This window comes from Alexandromys fortis, unplaced genomic scaffold (assembly GCF_014885135.2).
Source record: "Alexandromys fortis isolate MF-2015 unplaced genomic scaffold, M_Fortis_MF-2015_v1.1 scaffold_381, whole genome shotgun sequence".
NCBI classification, from domain to species: Eukaryota; Metazoa; Chordata; class Mammalia; order Rodentia; family Cricetidae; genus Alexandromys; species Alexandromys fortis.
The window spans coordinates 417,025-439,892 of NW_026068276.1; the positions used below are offsets into that span (position 1 = coordinate 417,025).

Sequence of the window (22,868 nt, forward strand, 5' to 3'; positions counted from 1 at the left end):
TTTTCCTCCCCATCCTCCCACACATCGCCCCCTTCCTCCACTCACCTCCCCCACCCCCTTCCCCCACTCCATTCCCTCTCCCTCTCCAGAATGAAGAACAGTCCATATTCCCTGCCCTGCAGGAAGTCCAAGGTCCTCCCACTTCTATCCAGGTCCAGGAAGGTGAGCATCCAAACAGGTTAGGCTCCCACAAAGCCGGTTCATGTATTAGGATAGAAACCTAGTGCCATTATCCTTGGCTTCTCATCAGCCTTCATTGTCTGCCATGTTCAGAAAGTCCGGTTTCATCCCATGCTTATTCAGTCCCAGTCCAGCTGGCCTTGGTGAGCTCCCAATAGATCAGTTCCACTGTCTCTGTGGGTGGGTGCATCCCTCGTGGTCCTGACTTCCTTGCTCATGTTATCCCTCCTTTTGCTCCTCATTTGGATCTTAAGAGCTCAGTCCAGTGCTCCAATTTGGGTCTCTGTCTCTATCTCCATCCATCGCCAGATGAAGGTTCTAAGGTGATATGCAAGATATTCATCAGTATGGCTATAGGATAGGGTCATTTCAGGATCCCTCTCCTCAGTTGACCAAGATACTAGCTGGGGACATCTCCCTGGACACCTTCAAGCCTAAGTCTCTTGCCAACCCTAAGATGGCTCCCTTAATTAGGATATATATTTCTCTGCTGCTGTATCTACCCTTCCTTTATCCCAGCCATCCCATTCGCCCAAGCTCTCCCCATCCTCCCCTTCTCATGTTTCTCACCCCATTTCCCCTTAACCCCTTTGATGGTTCAAGAAGCATACAGAACACCGAATAGACTGGACCAAAAAAAATCATCTCCTCGCCATATAATAATCAAAACACAAAACATACAGAATAAAGAATATTAAGAACTGCAAAGGAAATAGGTCAAGTTACCTATAAAGGTAAACCTATCAGACTTACACCTGACTTCTCTATGAAAGCCAGAAGGTCCTGGATAGATGTACTGCAGAAAGTCTTAAAAATCTTGAGATGAGATTTATACTTTAGCAAAAGTTTTAGTTAAACCAAAACAAAATGATTATGAGATGACTAGTAATAGTCCCTTTTAGAAATAGTCTGTCCCTCTTACGTTATTTTGCTCTCCTTTTTCTATCATATAGTCAAATATATATGGGACAGCATTTTTGAAGAAAATATTTAGAAAAGCATAGTTGGGTCTAGATAAGAGGAATCCATACCCAACTACAGAGACATATTTTAATTGATGTGTGGTAGCTTAAAATAACCATGTAGTGCCTGCTGTGGGAACTCCTTTAGCCAATGGCCTTTGAAATGCTGGACTGCTTTGGTCATGGCCTTGGGTACTATAAAAACAGTCTCTTTCTCTTGGCTGCTAGATTTGATTCATGTTCCAGGACTATTGTTCTGTGGAGCAGGGTGGAGCAGCAACTGCATGGGGTCGAGCAGGTACCCCTGACTTGAAAAATCTCCACAGCTGAGTTACATCTTTGACATGTAGGTGCAAATATTTTGGATAGCAACTTGGTGACTTTCTTCTGCCTGCCAGCCTATGCATGCTTTTTTCCCACCTCAATCCCTGCTTTTTCCATCCTCCTGGCTGCAATCTCTCCAACAAATGCTGAGGCCCAACCACCCATGCTTTGTGTTTGCTAGTCATGAACTCTGAGTTCCCTGATAGTCTGACCACCAAAGCCACTCTCCATGTATGGATTCAAATTAACCACTCTCAACCTGTTAAGCGTAATTTAGTATTTAAAGCTGCCAACAACATGGAACAGAGCACTGTCATGAAAACTGAGCAGGACTGTCGTGTCTCTGTGCCATGTGCATCCACAACCATGACAACTGCTGGCCAATAAAGATTATTACAACTAGAACAATTTACTGAACTCTTTTAACAGAGGTAAGTTCATTTGATTAATAAAAAAATAAATTTTAACATTGAATAATGCAGACAATGTCACCACCCAAGAATTTTATAACATTTTTGTTTATACTATGCATGGGTGATTGTCTTGGTAACAAGTTGTATCTGTCATCTATTGCACATATTGGAAATTGCTTGATTGGACTTCCTTTTTATCAAGTAATATTATTTCCCTTCTCAGGTCTTCGATATGGTTGAAGACTAGATAGTTGTAGTTTCTTTTCTCTCATGAATTAGCTATGCCATTCCTAATACAAGACCTAGACATTTTAGCATAGATTAATTATTAAAACATTTAGCATATATTTCTTGTTTAACATTGTTTATGCTAGTTGTAATTCTAATTTGTATACTTGATATCTGTTCTTTTTGTATTTAGTTTTGCATTGGGTTTGGAACTCTCTTATTTAGACAAAAAGGGGAGGTACTGTGGGAATTCCTTCAGCCAATTCATTTTGAGTTGTTGGACTGCTTTGGGCATGGCCTTATTACTATAGAAACATATGTAAAAACATGCACAGTCTTTCTCCTTCTTGGCTGCTGGATTCAGTTCCTGTTCCCTACATATTCAGAGGTCTGTTGATCTGTGAGTCTATTCCAAAATAAAGAATTCTTTATTATATTCCATTTGAAAGTCATGTGGGAATACTTTATTGAAATCCTCTACATATGCCATTATAATTAAAACCCTATAAAACTGAATCTAGTAAACTGAAGGCAAAAAAGGTTTAGAGAGATGAAATTTCTGAGCAATGACTATGAAAAGATGAAGCTGTAGGATGAAGCTCAATGACAAATAGACAACAGTAAGTGTGTACATATTCCATTCTGCTGGGCTACTACTCCTTTGCTATTGATAGGTTTTTGTTCATCCTGGTCCTACAGCCATTCAGTCCAAAAGAAACACTCAAAGGCCTACATTAATTATAAACTTGTTGGCCTATTAGCTCAGGATTTATTATCAACTCTTACATTGTACACTAACCCATTATTCTTGTCTGTTAGCCATGTGGATTGGTACCTTTTATCATTGAGGCATTTTCATCTTGCTTCTTCTTGGACTGGGTGATGACTGTATACTGAGCCTTTTTTCTTCCCAGAATTCTCTTGTTCTTTTCATCTGCCTATATTTCCTGCCTGGTTACTGGACAATCAACATTTTATTAAATCAGTACAAGTAAGAAAACTTTACACAGTACAAGACCATTGTCCCATAGCACTCCCCCTTTTCTCTTTTCAAAAAAAAAAAAAACTCTGAATCTAATCTTTGTTTAGCTTTTTTTCCTGACCATTATGCATGACAACTTGTAGCCAACATTCTAAACATAAAACATCTAAAGATAAACATCCATAATGCATTTTGGGGGGAATGTGGGCATAGTATTCTAGGCTACTTCCTGCTGATTTGGGCCACTGATAATCTTATGGGGACCTAAAGAAAATTTAGATTATGGTCAAGCCCTGACTGGAATATTCTGTGAGGGCTGATTATCTCAATCAGCAGTCTTGAGGATGCTCTGCATGTAAATTCAAAGGAAACTCCAACAGAAATCCTCTGAAATATTGGATCATCTGGGCCATCTGCTCCTATTGGATATTTCTCAGGGAGTCTTACTTGATCAACCTGATTTTTCTTAACCCTGAATGAACCCACAACCTCTCATTTCCTGTGAAAACAAAAACAAAACCTCTTCTCCAAAGTAACATTTCTTTTGACTTAAATTTTGAAGTCAAAGAATTTTCAAAATATATATGTTGGATTAATCCAACAGCATTTATAATTATATATTATGTCTTTTGACAGCTGTTGCACCTTCCTTAGCAGTTCAACAATTCAAAGATTATCATATAACTTACAATATCCAAATTCTCTGTGTATTTTCCATCTTTACATGGTTTTATTTTAAACTATTTCTTTTATTTTTACTTTTAATTTTTTTTTGGAGATGGTTTCTCTGTATATCTTTGGCTGTCCTGTAACTCACAGAGATCCACCAATCCCTGCCTTCCAAGTGCTGGGATTGAAGGTGTGTGCCATCACAATTATTTTGTTTCTTTCTTTTTTCTTCTTTTCTTTCAGGACTTTATTCTCTTTCTTTTCTCTCCCAAGACTACATATATTTTAAAACACACTGTAAACTGTTTAGATTTTTTTCTAAATCTATCTTTACTGTATATCTCTATTTTTCTTACCACGAGTCTTTAATTTGCTAAGCAATATGGCTCAGATTAAAGACATGGCTTTAATGGATGAATGCACTCCATCCCTTAGCTTTCTGAGAGTCTAGCTTCATGGCAAATTTAATGGTGGGAGTCATGCTTATTGCCATAACTCTGTGGAGTTTCAAGGTTGCTGCCACCACCAAGAATCATGCTGTTGGCTATTCATAAACACCATTTAAGTGTTTTGTGGCAGGGCTTCTTAAATGCGTTGCAAGGTTTTTGCAGCTAAATATGAGTCAGAAAGCCTCTCTTAAATGAGACACATTCGCCTACTCAAGAAAATGTTGCTACCAAGAAGCTGTCCTAAACTATGATCTTTTGTGTCTAGAATTACTTCCCAAGATCTCTCAGGTTTTATGTGGATGTAGTTGTCCACATTGGTACCATTTGTTGACAGATTTCTGTCTAGCCCAATCCTGCAGTCATTCAGTCCCAAAGAAACACACAGAGACCTACATTAATTATAAACTGTTGGCCCATTAGTTTGGGCTTTCTTATTAACTAATCATTATTAACCCATTATTATTGTCTGTCTTAGCCACATGGCCTGGTATCTTTTATTAGTGAGGCATTCTCATCTTGCTTCCTCTTAGTCTGGGTAATGACTGCAGAATTTGCCTTTCCTCTTCCCAGAATTCTCCTGTTCTCATCACCGCACCTCTACTTCCTGCCTGGCTACTGGCCAATCAGAATTTTAATAAATGAACACAAGTGAGAAAACTTTACAGAGTACAAGACCATTGTCCCATAGCACTTTGCTTTCTACCCTCCAAGCAACATCCAACTCCTGGCTGCCACTCTGTAAGAAATTTGATGACAATTCTGAACAAGTTTATGGCATTTCAGGTCAGATTCCAGGCTGGAGGCTTTCTAAAAGGCATCTCAAGGGGGAATGAGAGAGTGTGGAATGCACATTTACATGGTTGGGGGAAAAGAATGAAAAAACTTTCATAGCAGCTTTTATTTCTTGGTATCTCTAAGACTCAGAGAGAACTGAATGAGGACAAAACCTATCAGTGGGTCATCAACAAAGTCAGCTGAAGTCGGGGTTACTAACCCCATGAGGAGACTAGGCACCTAGTATTAGGACTTTTGCAGTGGCCCAAAAGGATTCTGTAGAAAAAAAAAAAGAAGTTCAGAGATGAGGTCTCATCTATGGAAAAGAACTGAAGAATAGATCCACAGAACCTACAAATATCAAGAGGAGATGAGGGATTATAGGCAGTTCAAATGGAAAAAAAAGGAAAAAAGGCAGGAGAGGGCATAATAATCCTGTTGGCCTAAGGAAACTGTAAGATTGCAGTTCCAAGGATAAGGTTGGGATAAAAAGAAGGGTATAGTGGTATATTATTTGTATTTTAATAAATTAATTCTGCCTGAAGGTCAGAGGCAAACCTGAAGCCACTAGAGGTCAGGTAATGGTGACACACACTATTAATCCGAGGATTTGGGAGACAGAGACAGATGAACCTCTATGAGTTCAAGGCCATCATGGGCTACAAAACATAAATGCAAAAACAATTCCAGGTGGTGGTGCATCACTTTTTTTATCTAAGTACTAAGGATTAAACCTTTAATTCCAGCACTCAGAGGGAATGTAAAATGCTAGTAGGAGAGGTTTAGCTTAATTAGTGTATGGTCTCCCATCCTTGGGCAACTTCTCTAGCAACATGGTTGCCTTACATTTCTGGTTTATAGGTCCACCCAACTTTTGCTCTGGGTTTATATTATTCATGCTACAATTGACAACCATCATTTGGGTACAAATTCATGAAAAAGCAGTTTTTCTGAGACTTTCAGTCTCCAACACAGGCTAGGGCTACATGTGGGGATCCCCAGCCCCACCCAGATAGGCTTTCTATTCTTTTCTCTTTCTCTTTGTCTTGTAGGTTGCAGGTTCTCACCAAATCCCCTTCTCATACTGCTAGTAAACTAGGTAGTTGCCATTGAATCCAATCAGGCTTTTACTATTCCATGTAGCAGCAATCAACCTCACATCTTCATTAACATCGTCAGTAGATTTGACAAAACAATTGAAAATTCTTAAAGACAAAGATTAGTTTAAAAATAGTTTTTCCCACATAAATACTGGGAAAAACATTATAATCGAGGGCTTTGGGTCTCTCTATAATTATATTCTGTAAAACATGAAAATAGAATGATTTAAATGAGAGAACATCTAATTTGGATGAGATTTATGTAATATCAATTTAAACATTGTCAGCATTATGACTTTTGTCTTATCACCAAAATAGTTGATTAACCTGACTGCCAAGATACAAGCCTTGTAAAAATCTAATAAAACAGATTACAGAGAGATGCAAACCCACACAGAGGAATTTAATGGAGAACCAGTTTCAGCATTGCATTATAAGAATAGAGGGAAACAGTTTAAGGTTTTCATACATCCAACCTTAATATATCCAGCAAACTTGTAGGAATTGCCAAATGGCAAGGTTCTATTACAGCTAATTGCAATCCTGTGCAATTTTTAGATTTAAAGAGATTCAAGGAAGAAATAGTCTCATATGGCAATGAAAATATGCATTTATTTTGTGAAACAAATGTTAAATTCATGGTTAATTTGTAATAGAATTATCCCTAATGACTAGAAAGATTCAGTTAGTGGAGTTTTAGAGACTGATACACAATTACAAAGGAGTACCTTGTTCAACGAAAAGGCTAAGATCCTTGAACAATGGACTAAAGCTAGAGGTAGGGAAATCTTCCAAGATCAAGCTCTTGGAGAAGCAGATTATGCTACTATAGAAAGTCAGGCTATATATAATTGCCATACTCTGTATTAATGCCATGCATCATCTTTGAATGTTTAGAAAATATTGGAGAATTAGAAAAGAAAATTGAGTTATTTACTAAAGTTATGCAAGGGCCAAAGGAAGCCATCATGGATTTCTTATAAAAATTCACTTCAACAGGTAAAAAAAAATGATAACAAATTCAGAAGCTAGACAAATAATGATTGATATTCTGGTTTTTGAGAATGTAAATTCTCTATGAAAAATGGTAACTAAACCATTAAAGGCAAGGTCAGCACTTTTGGAAAAATGGATTCAAGATACAATTAATATAGAATCCCATGAGCATGATGATACATGATAGAAGAGGTGGTATCCAGAGGTTTGAGGAAAAATCAAAATGTCAAAAGTTATAATTGTAACAAACAAGATCACATCGGAATGGATTATAGACATGGCACTCCTAGAAAATGTTTTTCTAAGAATAATTCATTAAAAATACTCCTTCCTTCTGGATTATGCAGAAGGTGTGGGAAAGGCAGGGATGGGACTAATAAATTAGATCAATGAGGAATATTCATAGTAATCCTTTGGCATTGGGAAACTGTGAGAACCTCTTACAAGACCCAATGCCAAATTTAATTCAATCATTTCCTGCAATAATAGAGGAGCAGTTAAAGAACCTAATGCCTATTGTAAGATACTATACTGCTCTGGATAAAAGAACAATTAAAGAAGGGTGGATAAAAAATTCAGGCAAAGCCATAAATTGGGCATTTGGGCAAACTTCTATAAATGAACAAAGACCAAAATTGAAAATCTGAATAAACAATGTTGTAATTGAAGGTCTGGTAGACATACATGCAGATGTAACAATGAATTCATCAGAAATTTGGTATCAAAATTGACCTCTTTGGGATGTAAATGTTTAATTTTAAGGTATTTGAACTTCGTCTCAGGTAAAGCAGAGCATGTGATGTGGGAGTGATTTCTTTCTAATCTGTTGCTTTCATTGGTTAATTAGTAAAGAAACTGCCTAGGCCCATTTGATAGGCCAACCCTTAGGTGGGTGGAATAAACAGAACAGAATGCTGGGAGAAAAAAGCTGAGTCAGGAGTCGCCATGATTCTCCCACTCCAGACAGCCACAGGTTAAGATCTTCCCTGATAAGCAACCTTGTGGGTTACACAAATTACTAGAAATGGGTTAGATCCCTGAGTAAATTGGGAGCATGGGGACCTTGGGAGAAGGTTGAAGGGGAGGAAAGAGTCAGGGAGGGGAGCAGAAAAATTGTAGAGCTCAATAAAAATAAATAAAAAAGTGATATTCCACAAAATAGAAATGGGTTAGATCAATATGTAAGAGCTAGCCAATAAGAGGCTTGAATTAATGGGCCAGGCAATGTTTAAAAGAATACAGTTTTCATGTAATTATTTCGGGTAAAGCTAGCTGGGTGGCGGGACGCAGCCCCACCGCTCTTATTTCTACAGGAATGGGTCAAATTTATAAGACCAGATGGACAGAGAAAAATATTTAAACTAAATGTGGATAAATTAACAATGAATTTGTTGGGGCATGATTTGTTTTAGTTAAAGAAAAACTCAGATTAACATCCCTCCAATCTTAGAAACAGACCATAGATTAATGTAGGTTTCTGGGAAAAAAATATTAGAAGTTGTATAAAGAACAGTCACCAACTATTCAGGTTGTACACAAACATGGCACAAAAGCTACTGATATGTCAAAGGCACCAACAGCTCTATTTTTAAAATGGATAACATAAAACCCTGAATGGGTTATGGAATGGCCTTTCACAAAATAGATACTGCAAGATTTAGAATACCTGATATAGGGACAAATAGATACGCAATATATCAAAGAATCAACCAGCTCTTAGAATTCTTCTGTATTTGTTGTTGAAAATAAATCTAGTAAATGGAAAATGGTCACAGATTTAAGAGCTGTTAATGAGGTGATTCAGCTAATGGGATCTCAAAAGTCTGTCATTCCTTTGCCTTCTCTGTTGTCTAAAGTAAGGTCTTTTATAGTTATTGATTTAAAAGATTGTTTCCTCACTATACCATTAAAGGAAAAAGAAAAATTTGCCTTCATAGTACCTACTTATAATAATTCTCAGCCTGCTAAAAGACATCAATAGAAGATTCTCCCACAAGGAATGTTAAATAATCCCACCCAGTCAATGACAGTGGGTGCTGAAACATTATTTGAGAGTATTCATACTGTTGAATGTATTAATTGGACTCTTTGACAAAGAGGTATGGCAGACTGACTGATAGAATGTCTTACCAGGAAAAGAATATGCATGCTATGAAGATTATGTTCAAGGATAAGACATTATCACTACCGGACAGATTCATACCTAGAAATCCTCAATGAGAATTTTAAACAGAACACTGGAAAGTACATCCAGACAAAAGGCAGTGGTAAATAGACTGAAAAGATTGAGGATCTTATTGAATTTGATATTAAGGGAAAAAAGATACAAAGACAAAATTTAGCCTCCCCAGTACATAAAAACCTCTGGGATAGTTTCTCCAGAGCTCTGCCTGCCTTTCTGATGATAACATCAGAAAGAAATATCTGGCCCCAAATACCCTATTATTGTCAAAGAATATTCATGGGCACCCATAAGTATGACTGATCTAAAGAAAATTAAACAAGCTATTGTAGTTTACAGACTACATTCATCCTTTGTTAGGGAAATGGTCAAAATGTGGGCTTCCAGTGACAAAGCAATGCCACAAGACTGGACTCAGTTAATTTCAACAGTCCTAGAAAATGGACTATAGTTGTTTTGGAGGTGCTATTTTAAGAAAAAAAAAGTAAAAATTAAAAGCAAAAAGAAAACGCAAAAGGGCTTGATATTTGTCTAGATCAAATTCTAGGCAAATACACTTTACTCTGATCCTCAGGATAGAGCTCTTTAAAATGAACACACCTTTTCCCTTTGTAGCACAGCAATTTTAAAGGCTTGGGACAGGATCCAGGAATTAGGAAAGCTACTTGAATCATTTCCTAGGGTTAAAAAGGGTAAGAGAAAACCTTTTAGTGACTTTTAGAAAACTAACTAGGGCTGTACAAATAGGGGTAACTGACCCAGAAGCAAGATGTATAATAATAGAATCTTTGGCTTATGAGAATGCCAACTTAGAATACAAAAGGATCCTTGGGTCTTTAAAGATCATATCAGCATTTATGGATGAATGGGTCTTGCATATAATGATTGACTGAAGCCTGGGTAGGAGAAACAATTTCCAATGGAAAGAGAAGACATCAAAATACCAAATGTTTTATTTGTGGTAGAATGTGTCATTTGAGAATGGATTGTAGACAAGGGATTCCTAGGAATAATATCTCCTCTGGGAATGGCAGGGAATTTACCTTCACATATGTGTAGGAGTTGTGGCAAAAGCCAACATTGGACCAATGAATGAAGGTCAATGAAAGATAAACAAGGCAAGCTGATACAATCAGGAAATGCCATGAGAAGCCTCTTGCAGAACCCCATGATAAACGTGGTCTAATCATCTCCAGTTATTGTGGAGAACATGTCAAACTAGGAAAATCAAAAAATCAATGTCTATTGTAAAAAGCAATACTGATATGAATGCTGGAATAAATGAGGAGGATGAATCAAAAAACTTCAGCAGGACATAAGAAATGTATATTCTGGTAGACTTCTATAAATGACAAAGGACCAAAGGTAAGTGTCCTTTTTATTGAAGGCTTACTAGACACAGGTGTGGATGTAAGTATCATTACTCCAGAAACATGGCATCTGAATTTTCCTCTTCAAGAGACAGATGTTCAGCTCCTAGGAATTAGAACCCTATCTCAGGAAAAACAAAGTACAAGATGGGTTGAATGCTTAGAACCAGAAGGACAGAAAGGAAGACAGAGGTGTAGCTAATATTGCAGTAAATTTCTGAAGCCATGACCTATTGCAGCAATGGAATACCCAGATTAACATTCCTGCAGCCACAGAAACTTATGTTTCTTGGGAAATATTAGAAGAAATTATAGATGACGGTCACCAGCCATTCAGGCTGTACAAGAAAACAAACAATTGATAAACCCTCAGAGGTACTAATGGCCCTGCCTTTAAAATGGTTGAGACATCAATAAGGATAAACAGTGCCCTCTAGCTGAGGAAAATCTGCAGGCTGGGTTAAACAGTGCCCTGCAGGCTTTAGAACAGCTGGTATAAGAGCAAGTAGATGTTTGACATATTGAAGAATCTATCAGCCCTTGAAATTCTTCATTTGTTGTTAAAAAGAAATATGTAGTAAAAGGAGCAGCGGGGCAGCGTCCCCAGCACCCTGGCCGCCTGGCTAGCTTATGCCCGAAATAACAACACACAAACTGTATTCATTTAAACACTGCTTGGCACATTTCTATCTAGACTCTTCTAGGCTAACTCTCGCACCTGGACTAGCCCATTTCTAATAATGTGTGTAAGCACTCCAAGGTGCGCTTACTGGGAAGATTCTAACCTAAGTCCATCCTGGGTCGGAGCTTCATGGTGTGTGCCTCAGAGAGCAGAGCTATCGTGAGAGCAGAGCATGGTGTCTCTGCTCCAGAGCAGAGCTGTTGAGTCTGAGCTCACTTCCTCTTCCTCCCAGCATTCTATTCTGTTTACTCCACCCACCTATGTTTTAACCTATCAGGGCCAGCCAAGCAGTTTCTTTATTGCTTAACCAATGAAATCAACAGATTGATATGACACTCCCACATCAGAAATCTGAAAAATGAAGAATGGTAACAGATCATAGAGCTATCAACAAGGTTATTCAACCTATGGGCCCTCTACAATCTGGAATTCCTCTGCCTTCTTTGTTACTAAAGGGATGGCCTCTCATAGTTATTGATTTAAAGGATTGTTTCTTTACTATACATTTACAAGAAAAGGATAGAGAAAAGTTTGCCTTCACAGTGCCTACTTAATAATTGGACCATCCTCCCACAGGGAATGCTCAATAGTCCCACCCTGTGCCACTAATTTGTCAGACAGCCATTGGTAATAATTCATAAGTAATTTCCTATGTCTATAATCTACCATTACATGGATGACATTTTATTATATGATTCAAATACAGAAACTTTAGAAAAAAATATTTGAAAAAGTAAGGAGAGCTTTGCCTAAACAGGGATTACAAATTTCTCCTGAAAAGATTCAAAAAGGAGAATATGTTAATTTCCTAGGTTACATAATAGGTTTGCAGAAGATTACAACACAAAAGTTACAAATTAGGAGAGACCGGTTGTGGACTCTTAATGAATTTCAAAGATTATTGGGAAATGTCGCCAATCTATGACCAACTATTGGAATAACACCTGACATAATAGTTCGTTTCAATAAAATTTTAGATGGTGATAATGACTTAAATAGTCCCAGAGAATTAACACCTGAAGCAGAAAAGGAATTGGTGATTGTTGAGGAGAAATTATAGGAGGCACATGTGGATAGGGAGAATCCAAATATTAATTGTATTCTAGTCATATTGCTTTTCAAAATTTCTCCTGCAGAAATTTTAATGCAAAGGGATGATACTATCTTAAAATTGATCTTTTTACCACATAAACCAAATAAAAAATTAAAAACTTATATGAAGAAAGTCTCTGAATTAATTATAAAAGGTAAAATGAGACTTTGTCAATTAACAGGTATAGACCCAGCAGAGATTATAGTGCCTTTCTTTACTGATGAAAAAAAGAGTTATGGGAAGACAATGAAACCTGGCAAAGGACTTGTGCTATTTTGGGGAGAAATTAATAGAAATTATCCCAAAAAATGATAGACTTGACCTTATAAAGAGAACTTTGTGGATTATTCCCCAAATTGTACATGATGTATCAATAACTGGAGCCCATACATTTTATGCCGATAAAAATAATCAGGGAAGGCAGGTTACAAATTAGAAGAATTGAGTAAGGTGGAACAAAGCCCTTATAATTCTGTTTAGAAGGCAGAATTATATGCTATTCTTATGGTACTAAAGGATTTTAAAGAATATCTCAATATAGTTACTCATTCACGATATGCAGAAAGAGTTGTCTTGCATAATGAAACCACTGAATTTATACCAGATGATATGGATTTGACTTCAGTATTTATCCAGGTACAAGACATAATCAGTTATAGGCTTTGTCCTATATACATAACACATACCTGATCTCATACAACTTTGCTAGGTCCTCTAGCACAAGGTAATGCAGAAATTGATCAATTATTGATTGGAATTGTGTTGCAGACCTCTGAATTTCACAAAAAAATCATGTCAATAACAAAAGTTTGAAGAAAGAGTTTCCTATTACATGGCAAAAAGCTAAGGAGATTATAAAGTGGTATCCTACTTGCTCTTTCTATAACCAAACACCATTGCCTGCAGGGAGTAAATGTAAGTAATGAAATCTTGTAGATGGATGTGTTCCATTTTTTAAAATTTGGTAAATTAAAATGTGTACCAAAACATAGACACATATTCAGGGTTTCAATGGGCAAATATCTTGAGCTCAGAAAAGGCTGATTGAGTAATCATACATTTATTGGGAAGCTATAGCCATCATGAGCATTCCTACACAAATACAGATAATTGTTGTAATAGGAGCAGCAGGGCTGTGTCCCCAGCACCCCGGCCGCCTACTAGCTTATGCCCTGAAATAATTACACGGACACTGTATTCTTTTAAATACTGCTTGGCCCATTAGCTCTAGCCCTTACTGGCTAATTCTGATATCCCGATCAACCCATCTCTAATAAACTGTGTAGCACCGGTCTTACTGGGAAAGACTCAGCATGTCTGACCTGGCGGCTTGCTTCATCGCATGAGTCTGCCTGGGAGAAGGGAGCATGGCCTCTCTCCAGAGAGCAGAGCTGTCGAGGCTGAGCTCACTTCCTCTTCCTCCCAGCATTACTGTTCTGTTTACTCCACCCACCTATGTTCTAACCAATAAAATGGGCCAAGGCAGTTTCTTTTTTAGCCAATGACCTTCCTCCATCAGATAATGGTCTGGCATATGTATCTAAGAAAATGAAGTGTAATTTTGCTTATTATTATATAAAGCACATTACAGGTACACCCAATAATTCTACAGATCAGGCAGCTATAAAAATTTCAAATCATACTACAAAATAAAATGCTGACCAAACAGAAACAGATGGAAAAATACCCCCCAGAAACAAACTGCACAATGCTTTATTAAGCTTGAATTTTCTTAACACTAATGAGAAAGGAACATCAACTCAGTCTCATTCAGAGGAAACTGAAGGCAGGATCACCACTTCAGTCTGAGGTAGAGGTAAGAGCCAGTGGCTGGCTGCTTTGCTTTCCCAAACGCCAATATCTGTTTCTGGGTTTATATTATTCATGCCACATTAGGATATAATTCATTTAAGTTATTTAATCCCAAGTGGTAACTGCTAAATTTATGCATATGTGAGCAACTTTAAATAGATTCAATATGTTTGATATATAGTATATATAATACATATAACATATATTTAATATTTATACCTATGTAATATGCATGTAACAATAATTAAGAACAGGGAATCCTGAATTTGGGAAGGAGTTGGGTGACACAGGGGTAGTAAGAGTGGTGAGAAATGAGGGAGAGCTAAAATGATCTAAATACAAATTTTATGTAGGAGAATCTTACAATAGTAAGAAATATTAAATTGTAAAATATTTTAAATAAGTCAAACTATATCTTTAAATTTGATTATAGTTAGAATACTAGTCCTTTTGATTTGGAAAATGATACATGTCACTGCTCAAGGCTAAGTTCCTTAAAGAGCAATAATTCTAGGTGGTGACCCACTCTGGGTTAATGACAGCTTTCTTAGATGCATGTTTGAGTGAGGCCAGGTATGCCTTGATGTTGAACTAATTAGACAGGAAGTGTGAAACAGGTAGTGTTTCCTGCTTCAGTTTCCTGAGTATGAGATAGATTGATGGATATATGAGAAAATGGGTAGTTAGATTGTGTGGTGGTTTGAATGAAAATAGCACCCATAAGCTCATAGGTCATGACAGAACTGGAAAGTGTGGATCCAACCCAAGATCAAGAATTGTTCTTGTGGGACTATATTCAGCTTTGTAGAAGGTAGTATGTCACTTAGAATGAGACTGGGGTTTCCAAAGCCTAAGCTATGTCTATGGCACTGTCTCTTACTACTGCCTGATGATTCTTATGTAGAACTCTTGGTTACTTCTTCAGTACCATGTCTGCTTACATGTCACAATGCTTCATGCCTTGATTATAATAGACTAAACCTCTGAAACTGTAAGGCAATACTCATAAAATTATTCTGTCCATAAAAGCTGTCATGGTATCTCTTCACAGCATTGAAACCCTAACTAATACAGAAGTTTGTTCCAGGGACTGGGCTATTGCACTGATTTAACTGACAATCTTTTCATTTGCAGGAATATGGACATTGGGACTTTGAACTAAAAAAGACTTGAATAGTTTAAGTCTGGATTAATGGGAGATACCAGTAGACACAGGGAAGGTAAAATGAACTGTGGCATTCTGTCTCAGGAAGTTTCAGAGAATTATATTTGTATGTTGCCTAGAAATCATTCTTGTGCTATTTTGGCAGAGAATTTAGCTGTTTTCTGCCCAAACATTTATCTGAGACTAAATTGAAGAATTAAAGGGGCTAAACTGAAGATAATGAACAAGTTTAACAGAGGAGATTTCAAAGCAGTGTTGACTGTATTATGTGGTTATTAGTGACCAGTCTTATTCAAATGATGATAGGAATGAAAAGGAGTGAGATGAGCCAGTAAAAATGTAAATTATACATTGTGTTCATTAAAACAGGTACCAAGGATGTTAAACCACTTGAGAAAAAGTCTAACGCTAGTTGGAATAATTGGAGTCATGACCTCAGAGAACACCCCACCCAGAAAAGCTTCAAACTTGTAAAAGGTATTAAAGAAAAGTAAAAGGCCAGGCATGGTGGTACAATGTTTAATTCCAGGACATGGGAGGCAGAGACGGGTGGATCTATGAATTCAAGGTCAATCTGGTTCACAGAGAAAGTTCCAGGAAAATCAAACCTAGGCAGTGAAGGAACAGTTGAAAACAGAAGGCTGATACACATGTAATTGAACAAAAGTGTCATATTTCAGCTGAAATAGGTAGCAGAACTTGGCAGCTTGGCCACGTGTGGATTTTGGCTTTAGGGTTAAGGATACCAGAATGGGTTTATGAAATCTTCTTCTAAGACTAGGGATAAGTTTCAGAGACAAGATATGTGTCAGGGATGACCCTGAATGGAAAACCATAGCAGACATATGTGAAGCTATGAAGGAAAATCCTGGAATGTCTTGGCCATCCCAAAATGATAGTGAAGCTGGGGTCCTGGGATTCCTGCCAAGGAAAGCTGATAGCACAGAAGTTCAACCAGTCCAAAAGACAGAAAAACATGTTGCAGTATTAAAAGAGCATTTAAAGATCTATTTCACCTCAGAAGTGGAGATACAGTGTTTACAGCTTTCTCAGCTTGTTTTCAGTCATTTCAATCCTGTATTTTCTCACTATATTCCCTTTCTTACCTCTTGGAAGGGTAATATACTTCATGTGCTTTTATATGTTTTAAGTAAATGGTATATTTTTTTATTTTGATTTTACAGGGGATTAGAAAGATTGCCATGAGTCTCAGAAGAGATTTTGGATTTTGGACTTTTAAACAGACGTGAGACTGACAGATTATGGACTGAATGACTTTTGCATTATTTTATGGCTACAAGCTTATGGGGGCAAGTGAGGGAGTGTAATGTGGTGGTTTGAATAAAAATAACACACATTGGTTCATAAGGAGTGCACTATTGGGGCTGCTTCTTTTTAAGTGTTTTACTGGGGTTGTGCATAGAGGCATAGTGCCAAGATCCTTGTGACAATTTATCTTCCTACTATGTGTCATTTCAGATGTAGAATAAAGCTAACGTGCCAACACCATGTCTGCTTGCATGCCACCATGATTCCCAGCACAAACATAATGAACTAAACCTCTGAAAAGCAAGCTGGTCCTAATTAAATGTGGTTAAGAGTTACTATGGTCATGGTGTCACTTCACAGAAATAAAACTCTAATTAAGACATAGAGAGATAATGGTTACATAGATGGTAGATAGATAGATAGATAGATAGATAGATAGATAGATAGATAGATAGATGGATGATGGAGATAGATGATAGGTAAATAATCAAAAAGACAGATAGATGAATATATAAAATGTTATTTTACCAATTGTCTGTTATGTATCTTAACCTGATTTTATAAATAGGTTATTGTCTCTGTTACTTTTCTATTTCTGAGCTAAATGAACAAGTACAAACTGGCTTACAAAGAAAGCATTTAATATGGTCCACATATTCAGAGACGTCGAGTCTCTGGTGGCATACAGTAATTAGAGCTGAGAGCTCACAGCTTGGTTCATAACCACTGGCAGAGAGAGAGAGAGAAAACTGAATGCCACACAGGTCTTTTGAAACCTAAAAGTTTAACCATCATGGCACTTTTCCTAGAAAGCAACAACTCCCTATCTTTCTAAACTACAGCTCAAAGGCACAAAAAATATATTCAAAAAATCATAAAATAAAACTTTCTCAACATAAAAGAATGATATCCTTATGAAGGTACAAGAAGCTTACATAGCACCAAATAGACTAGATTAAAAGCCTTATCACCATATAATAATTAAAATGCAGTACATGCAGAATAAAGAATGAATATTAAGAGCTTCCAAGGAAAATGGCCAAGTAAATCAAAGTAGACCTATCAGAATTACATCTGTCTTCTCAATGGAAAACATTAAAGCCTGGGCAGATGTGGTGCAGATACTAAGAGGTCACAGATGCTAGCCCAGACTACTATACCCAGGAAATCTTTCAATCACCATCAAAGGAAGAAACAAGATATTCCAAGACAAAATTAAATTTAAATAATACCTATCCATAAATCCAGATCTACAGAAAGTACTAGAAGGAAAACTTCAACCCAAGGAAGCTAACTGCACACACAAAAACAAGGAAACAGATAACTTCACAGCAATAAAACACTAAGAAGGGAAACTCACACACTACCGCTGAAAAACAATAGAAACTATCAATCACTGGTCATTCATATCTCTTACTATCAGTGGACTCAATTCACCTAAAAAAAGAGACACAGGCTAAGAGAGTGAATATGAAAGTAGGATCCAGTCTTCTGCTGTACACAAGAAACACACCTCAACCTCAAAGCCAGATATTACCTCAGAGTAAAGGGTTGGGAAACAATTTTCCAATCAAAAGGACCTAAAAAACAAGCAGGTGTAGCTATCCTAATATCTAACAAATTAGACTTCAAACTAAAATCATTCAAAAGTGACAGAGAAGGACACTTTATACTCACAACAGTACTAATCAATCATGATGAAGTTCAATCCTGAATATCTATGCACCAAATACAAGAGTACCCATGATGTGGGAACATATTCTGCTCCTTCAGCCAATAGCGTTTAAGATCCCAACCCATTTGGTCATGGTCTCTTATACTATAAAAGCAGCTAGGCTCCTACAAAGCCAGTTCATGCAGTAGAATCAAAACCCAGTGCCATTGTCCTTGGCTTCTCATGAGCCCTCATTGTCTGCCATGTTCAGAGAGTCTGGTTTTATCCCATGCTTTTTCATTTCCATTCCTGCTGGCCTTGGTGAGCTGAATCAAACCAAAGTCTGATTGTACCAGACTTTCTTTTATACTATTTTTATAGCAAGGGAGCAGTACTATAAAAGAGTGCCTGCTCTCTTGCTTCCAGCTCCCAGTTCTGGCTGCTAAACTCTGTTCCTGTTTGCGCAGAGAACTGTTACCTAAGACAGTGATCTGAGGTTTTCCCAGTAAATAAATAACTCTTTTATTATTCATAAATCTGAACTGGAGTGGGATTGTCTTGTGACTTATGCCATCATTTGGCACCTGAACATTTGGTTTTAGAGCCCCCCACCCTGGCTCTGCTACCCATTACCAGCTTGGAGTGTGCCTGACTAGGTGTGAGCCCTCCCTCAGCTGGCCACGGCCTATGCATGGAGTAATCAGTTCATTTGAATATAGAATTCTCACGAAATGGCAGCTTTTATTGCCGCAGATCTGCTGTGGTTCTTTATACCATCTCATTACTTGCCTCAGAGCAGCTTCCAGTCCCCACATGCTAACTCCAGTGTCTGTGTCAAACCACATGCACACGCACACTGCATGGAAATTCAGATGGGATATGGGCTTTCCTGGGTACCTGCTGTTATCTTGTTATCCCTGTGCTCCTATGGCTGCCGACCAATCAGGGCCCACTGTGGTACACACACTTTGTGATTTCTAATAATAATTATATTTTTGGTTTAAGCGTATCTTTCAGCATTTCACACTAAAATCAGATTTATAAGAGTCACGTGACTCCAGGTGTGTCACTAGGCCCAGCTGGGTTAGTTTTGTAGGTGCCATGTGACACCTCCTGGCAGGAAATGGTTATTGCACCTAATCCAGCTAATTAAACCACAGGTAAGATTTAATATCCTAAATATAGATTAATATGCTAATTTATTTTTATGCATACTTGTATTAGCGTTTCAGTTGTATTATATATTTTTATTATTGAAAAAATTTCCTCCTTCTCCCTGCCTCCCATTTCCCTCCCCTTCCCCTAACTCCTCTCCCCTCCTCCCACTCTTTTCCCCCTCTCTCTCCACAGTCCCAAGAGCAGTCAGGGTCCCCTGCCCTGTGGGCATTCCAAGGTCCTCCCCCCTCCATTCAGGTCTAGGAAGGTGACCATCCAAACAGGCTAGGCTCCCACAAAGCCAGTTCATGCAGTAGAATCAAAACTCAGTGCCATTGTCCTTGGCTTCTCATGAGCCCTCATTGTCTGCCATGTTCAGAGAGTCTGGTTTTATCCCATGCTTTTTCAGTTCCATTCCTGCTGGCCTTGGTGAGCTGAATCAAACCAAAGTCTGATTGTACCAGACTTTCTTTTGGATCGTCAACCTGTGCTCAACTCAAGACACTAAGAGTTACTGTTTATGAATTCTCAACCCTAGCTTAGTTCTTATTTTAAACTATCCCGTCTCCTTCATAAGACAATATCTTAAGTTGTCCCCAATTAGGAGGATCAGCTGTCTGTTTCACGGGCTTTCTGTATCTATTCTTTCCCAGAGTCACGTCATTCATGTCAGCAGCCAAAGCATTCAAGAGACTTCTCTTGTTTTTGCTGAACTTTTTCTTTAAAATAAATTTTGATGTATCCACATCAATTTTGATTATCTCTTGCAGAAACTAGCATAACCTCAGCCCCATTGTAACACCTTCTCTGGTTTTGATTTTGATGCAGAAACATACTTGTAGTACAGAGCCTGAACCAATTCAGCATTTTTCCACAGTGCAATGCCTTTCAGTAGTTGTTGTCCCAGATTCATTAACATTTAAAAATTTAAAAGTTAGCAATGCATTGTGTAATCTATTCACTGGACTTTTTATACCCACTTTTGTTTTATATGCATCTCTTTGAGTGTGATTAGGTCTCTCATTAATGCCTTGTCTTTGATTATACGGCATCCCTGTAATGAGTTTTATCTTTTATCATGCAAAAAATGTTTCATTTTCCTGGAAACATAAGCAGGAGTATTATCACTTTTAATTTGTATCAATATGCCCATTATAGCTATTGCCTCTAATAATGTGTAATTATAGAATTAGCCTTTTTAGAACACAAATGAGACGGCCATTAAAATTCAGAATATGTATCAATAGTGTGATTTATATATTTAATTTTCCAAATTCTGCTAAATGAAATATACCCATATGCCAAATTTCATTTCATTTTTAAATTTTTATTGACTTTATTGAGTTATATATTTTTCTCTGCTTCTCTCCCTTCCTTTCCCCTCCTCTTCTATCCCTTTCCATTGTCCCCATGCTCCCAATTTACTCAGGATATATTGTATTTTTTAATTCCCACGTAAATTCAATCCATTTATGTCTCTCTTAGTTTCCTTTTAGTGGTCTAGGTTCTCTGGGATTGTGAATTGTAGGCTTTTTTTTTTTGCTGTATGTCTAATAGCCATTAAATTTTATTTCTTTATGTACCTTTACTGTTCTGGCTGGTGAAGAAACAGGTTCACTCTAGGATGATTTTAGCCTTTTTGACTGCAGGGGAGTTAGCTTCTGGTGAACTGAATGGCCATGCCTTTGAAAAAGACAATTTTATTGTTATACAATTTACACCTTTGCAAGTAAATTTCTGCATACCAAGACTTCATAACTGAAATTCCATAAAGGAAACATATGCCAAAGCAGTTCTAAGTCACAGAACTTCTCTATTTTCACAGTTGTTCTGCAACTAACTTGCCATAGGGTTTGAATCTCTTGGAAAGCACTCGGATAAGATTCACCTACTTCAAATAGAAGGTAGAAGTCACAAAAGGCAAATCAAAGCCCATGTTCTAGCACTCCAGAGTCAAAACACCTGCAAAGCCCTAAGGGCTCTCCCACTACATTGAAGATTGTTTCCCATATCAAAGGAATTTGATTACACAAAGAAGGCTTACAGAAGTAAGGCTTTTTAATAATTTGTTGAGCTTGTTGCCAGCTAATGCAAAATTTTGTCTTTAATCACTTACTGTTAATATGATATTTTTGTAAAATTATGAAGCTTCCAACACATTTTCTATTAGTATTTAATAAATTTCTTCATCTCATTTTGCTCATGGCCCAGGAAAACTATCCTGAAACCAAATGAGGGTTGTACAGTGGATTAATTCCTGTCCTAAATTGTTTGTTGTAGTTGCATAAATAGTAGCACTAATTCTATAATGTTAATGCTAGTTAACAGAAAGAAGTACAAGAGTTTTTGGATGTAATACAACCTTTTCTCCGTATTGAAAATAAGTAATTATAGTAAGATTCATTAATGTCTAATAAAACTCATAGAATGGCATATAATTATGATTTCTGGGATGAGGATATAGACTTTGAATTAATTTACTTATGTTTCTTGTTTTATAAACAGACATTCTTCACTTATTTGCATTGCTATAAAGTATTGGATGCCCAGAAATAGTTAGGGAAGAATTAATTCTGTTATTTCTATAAATTAAAGTCTTTACTTTTGGGATATTTGGTGTTGATTTCTCATAAATAATTACTACAAGATGTTTGCAAATCATTGATAATTACCCACATTTGTATAATTTCAGCATTAATATAGGGTAAAAAATCTCAACTGGATACATTCCTGACAAACGACTAAGTCTTATCATTCCCTTTATAATTATTTCTGAAACCTTTTCTGTGTAGTTTTTTCACTCTTTACTCTGTAGATTAAAAATTAATTCTAAAATATTGTCCATCCTTTGCATGATAATTCCTGTATGGGAATGGGTAGATGGAAAAGTACCTAAAATACATTCAAGTTTAGGATCTCATCCATCCAGATAAGCCTTTCATAGCCTTTCTTTCCACATGGATCAGTTATCTTTATGCTTCAGCCTTCAGTCTAGACTATTTAAATCAGAAATGTCATATATTTCAGAATAAATCCTTAAATACCATGCAATATTTGAAATAAATTTTGTGACTCTTGAGTTGTCAATCCAATAGTGGGTTGTAGTCAATTCCTGTCTCCCAGTAATATTTGAAAATAAATTAGTGTGCAATTTTTCTCCTCTGATCAGAACCTTTTGCGTTGAATTTCCTGTTGACTTAATTTAAACTATAGTTTATAGAATTCTCTTTCTGCATCTTCTCAGGTGTAATCTACATTCCCCAACAAAGTAAAATCTATTTTACTTCTTTAAACATTATTTATAAGGTATCTGTCTCAGAAGCAGCAAATAAAATATCATCCATATAAATAATAGATTGATAAAATTGCTTATGAACTTATTCCACTGGTTGATACAGGAAATATTGAT

General features: G+C 37.0%; 1 protein-coding gene and 1 long non-coding RNA gene across 3 annotated transcripts in view; both read left to right on the plus strand.

Annotated features, from left to right (window-relative positions):
* Positions 1–22,868, plus strand: part of LOC126494654 (sulfotransferase 2A1-like) — a 68,856-nt gene that overhangs the window by 2,967 nt on the left and 43,021 nt on the right. The gene's annotated exons all lie outside the window — the stretch shown is intronic.
* On the plus strand, positions 4,786–16,890 carry LOC126494658 (uncharacterized). Its single transcript, XR_007590046.1, has 3 exons — positions 4,786–4,945; positions 15,751–15,858; positions 16,566–16,890. It is a non-coding gene; the product is annotated as an uncharacterized lncRNA (long non-coding RNA).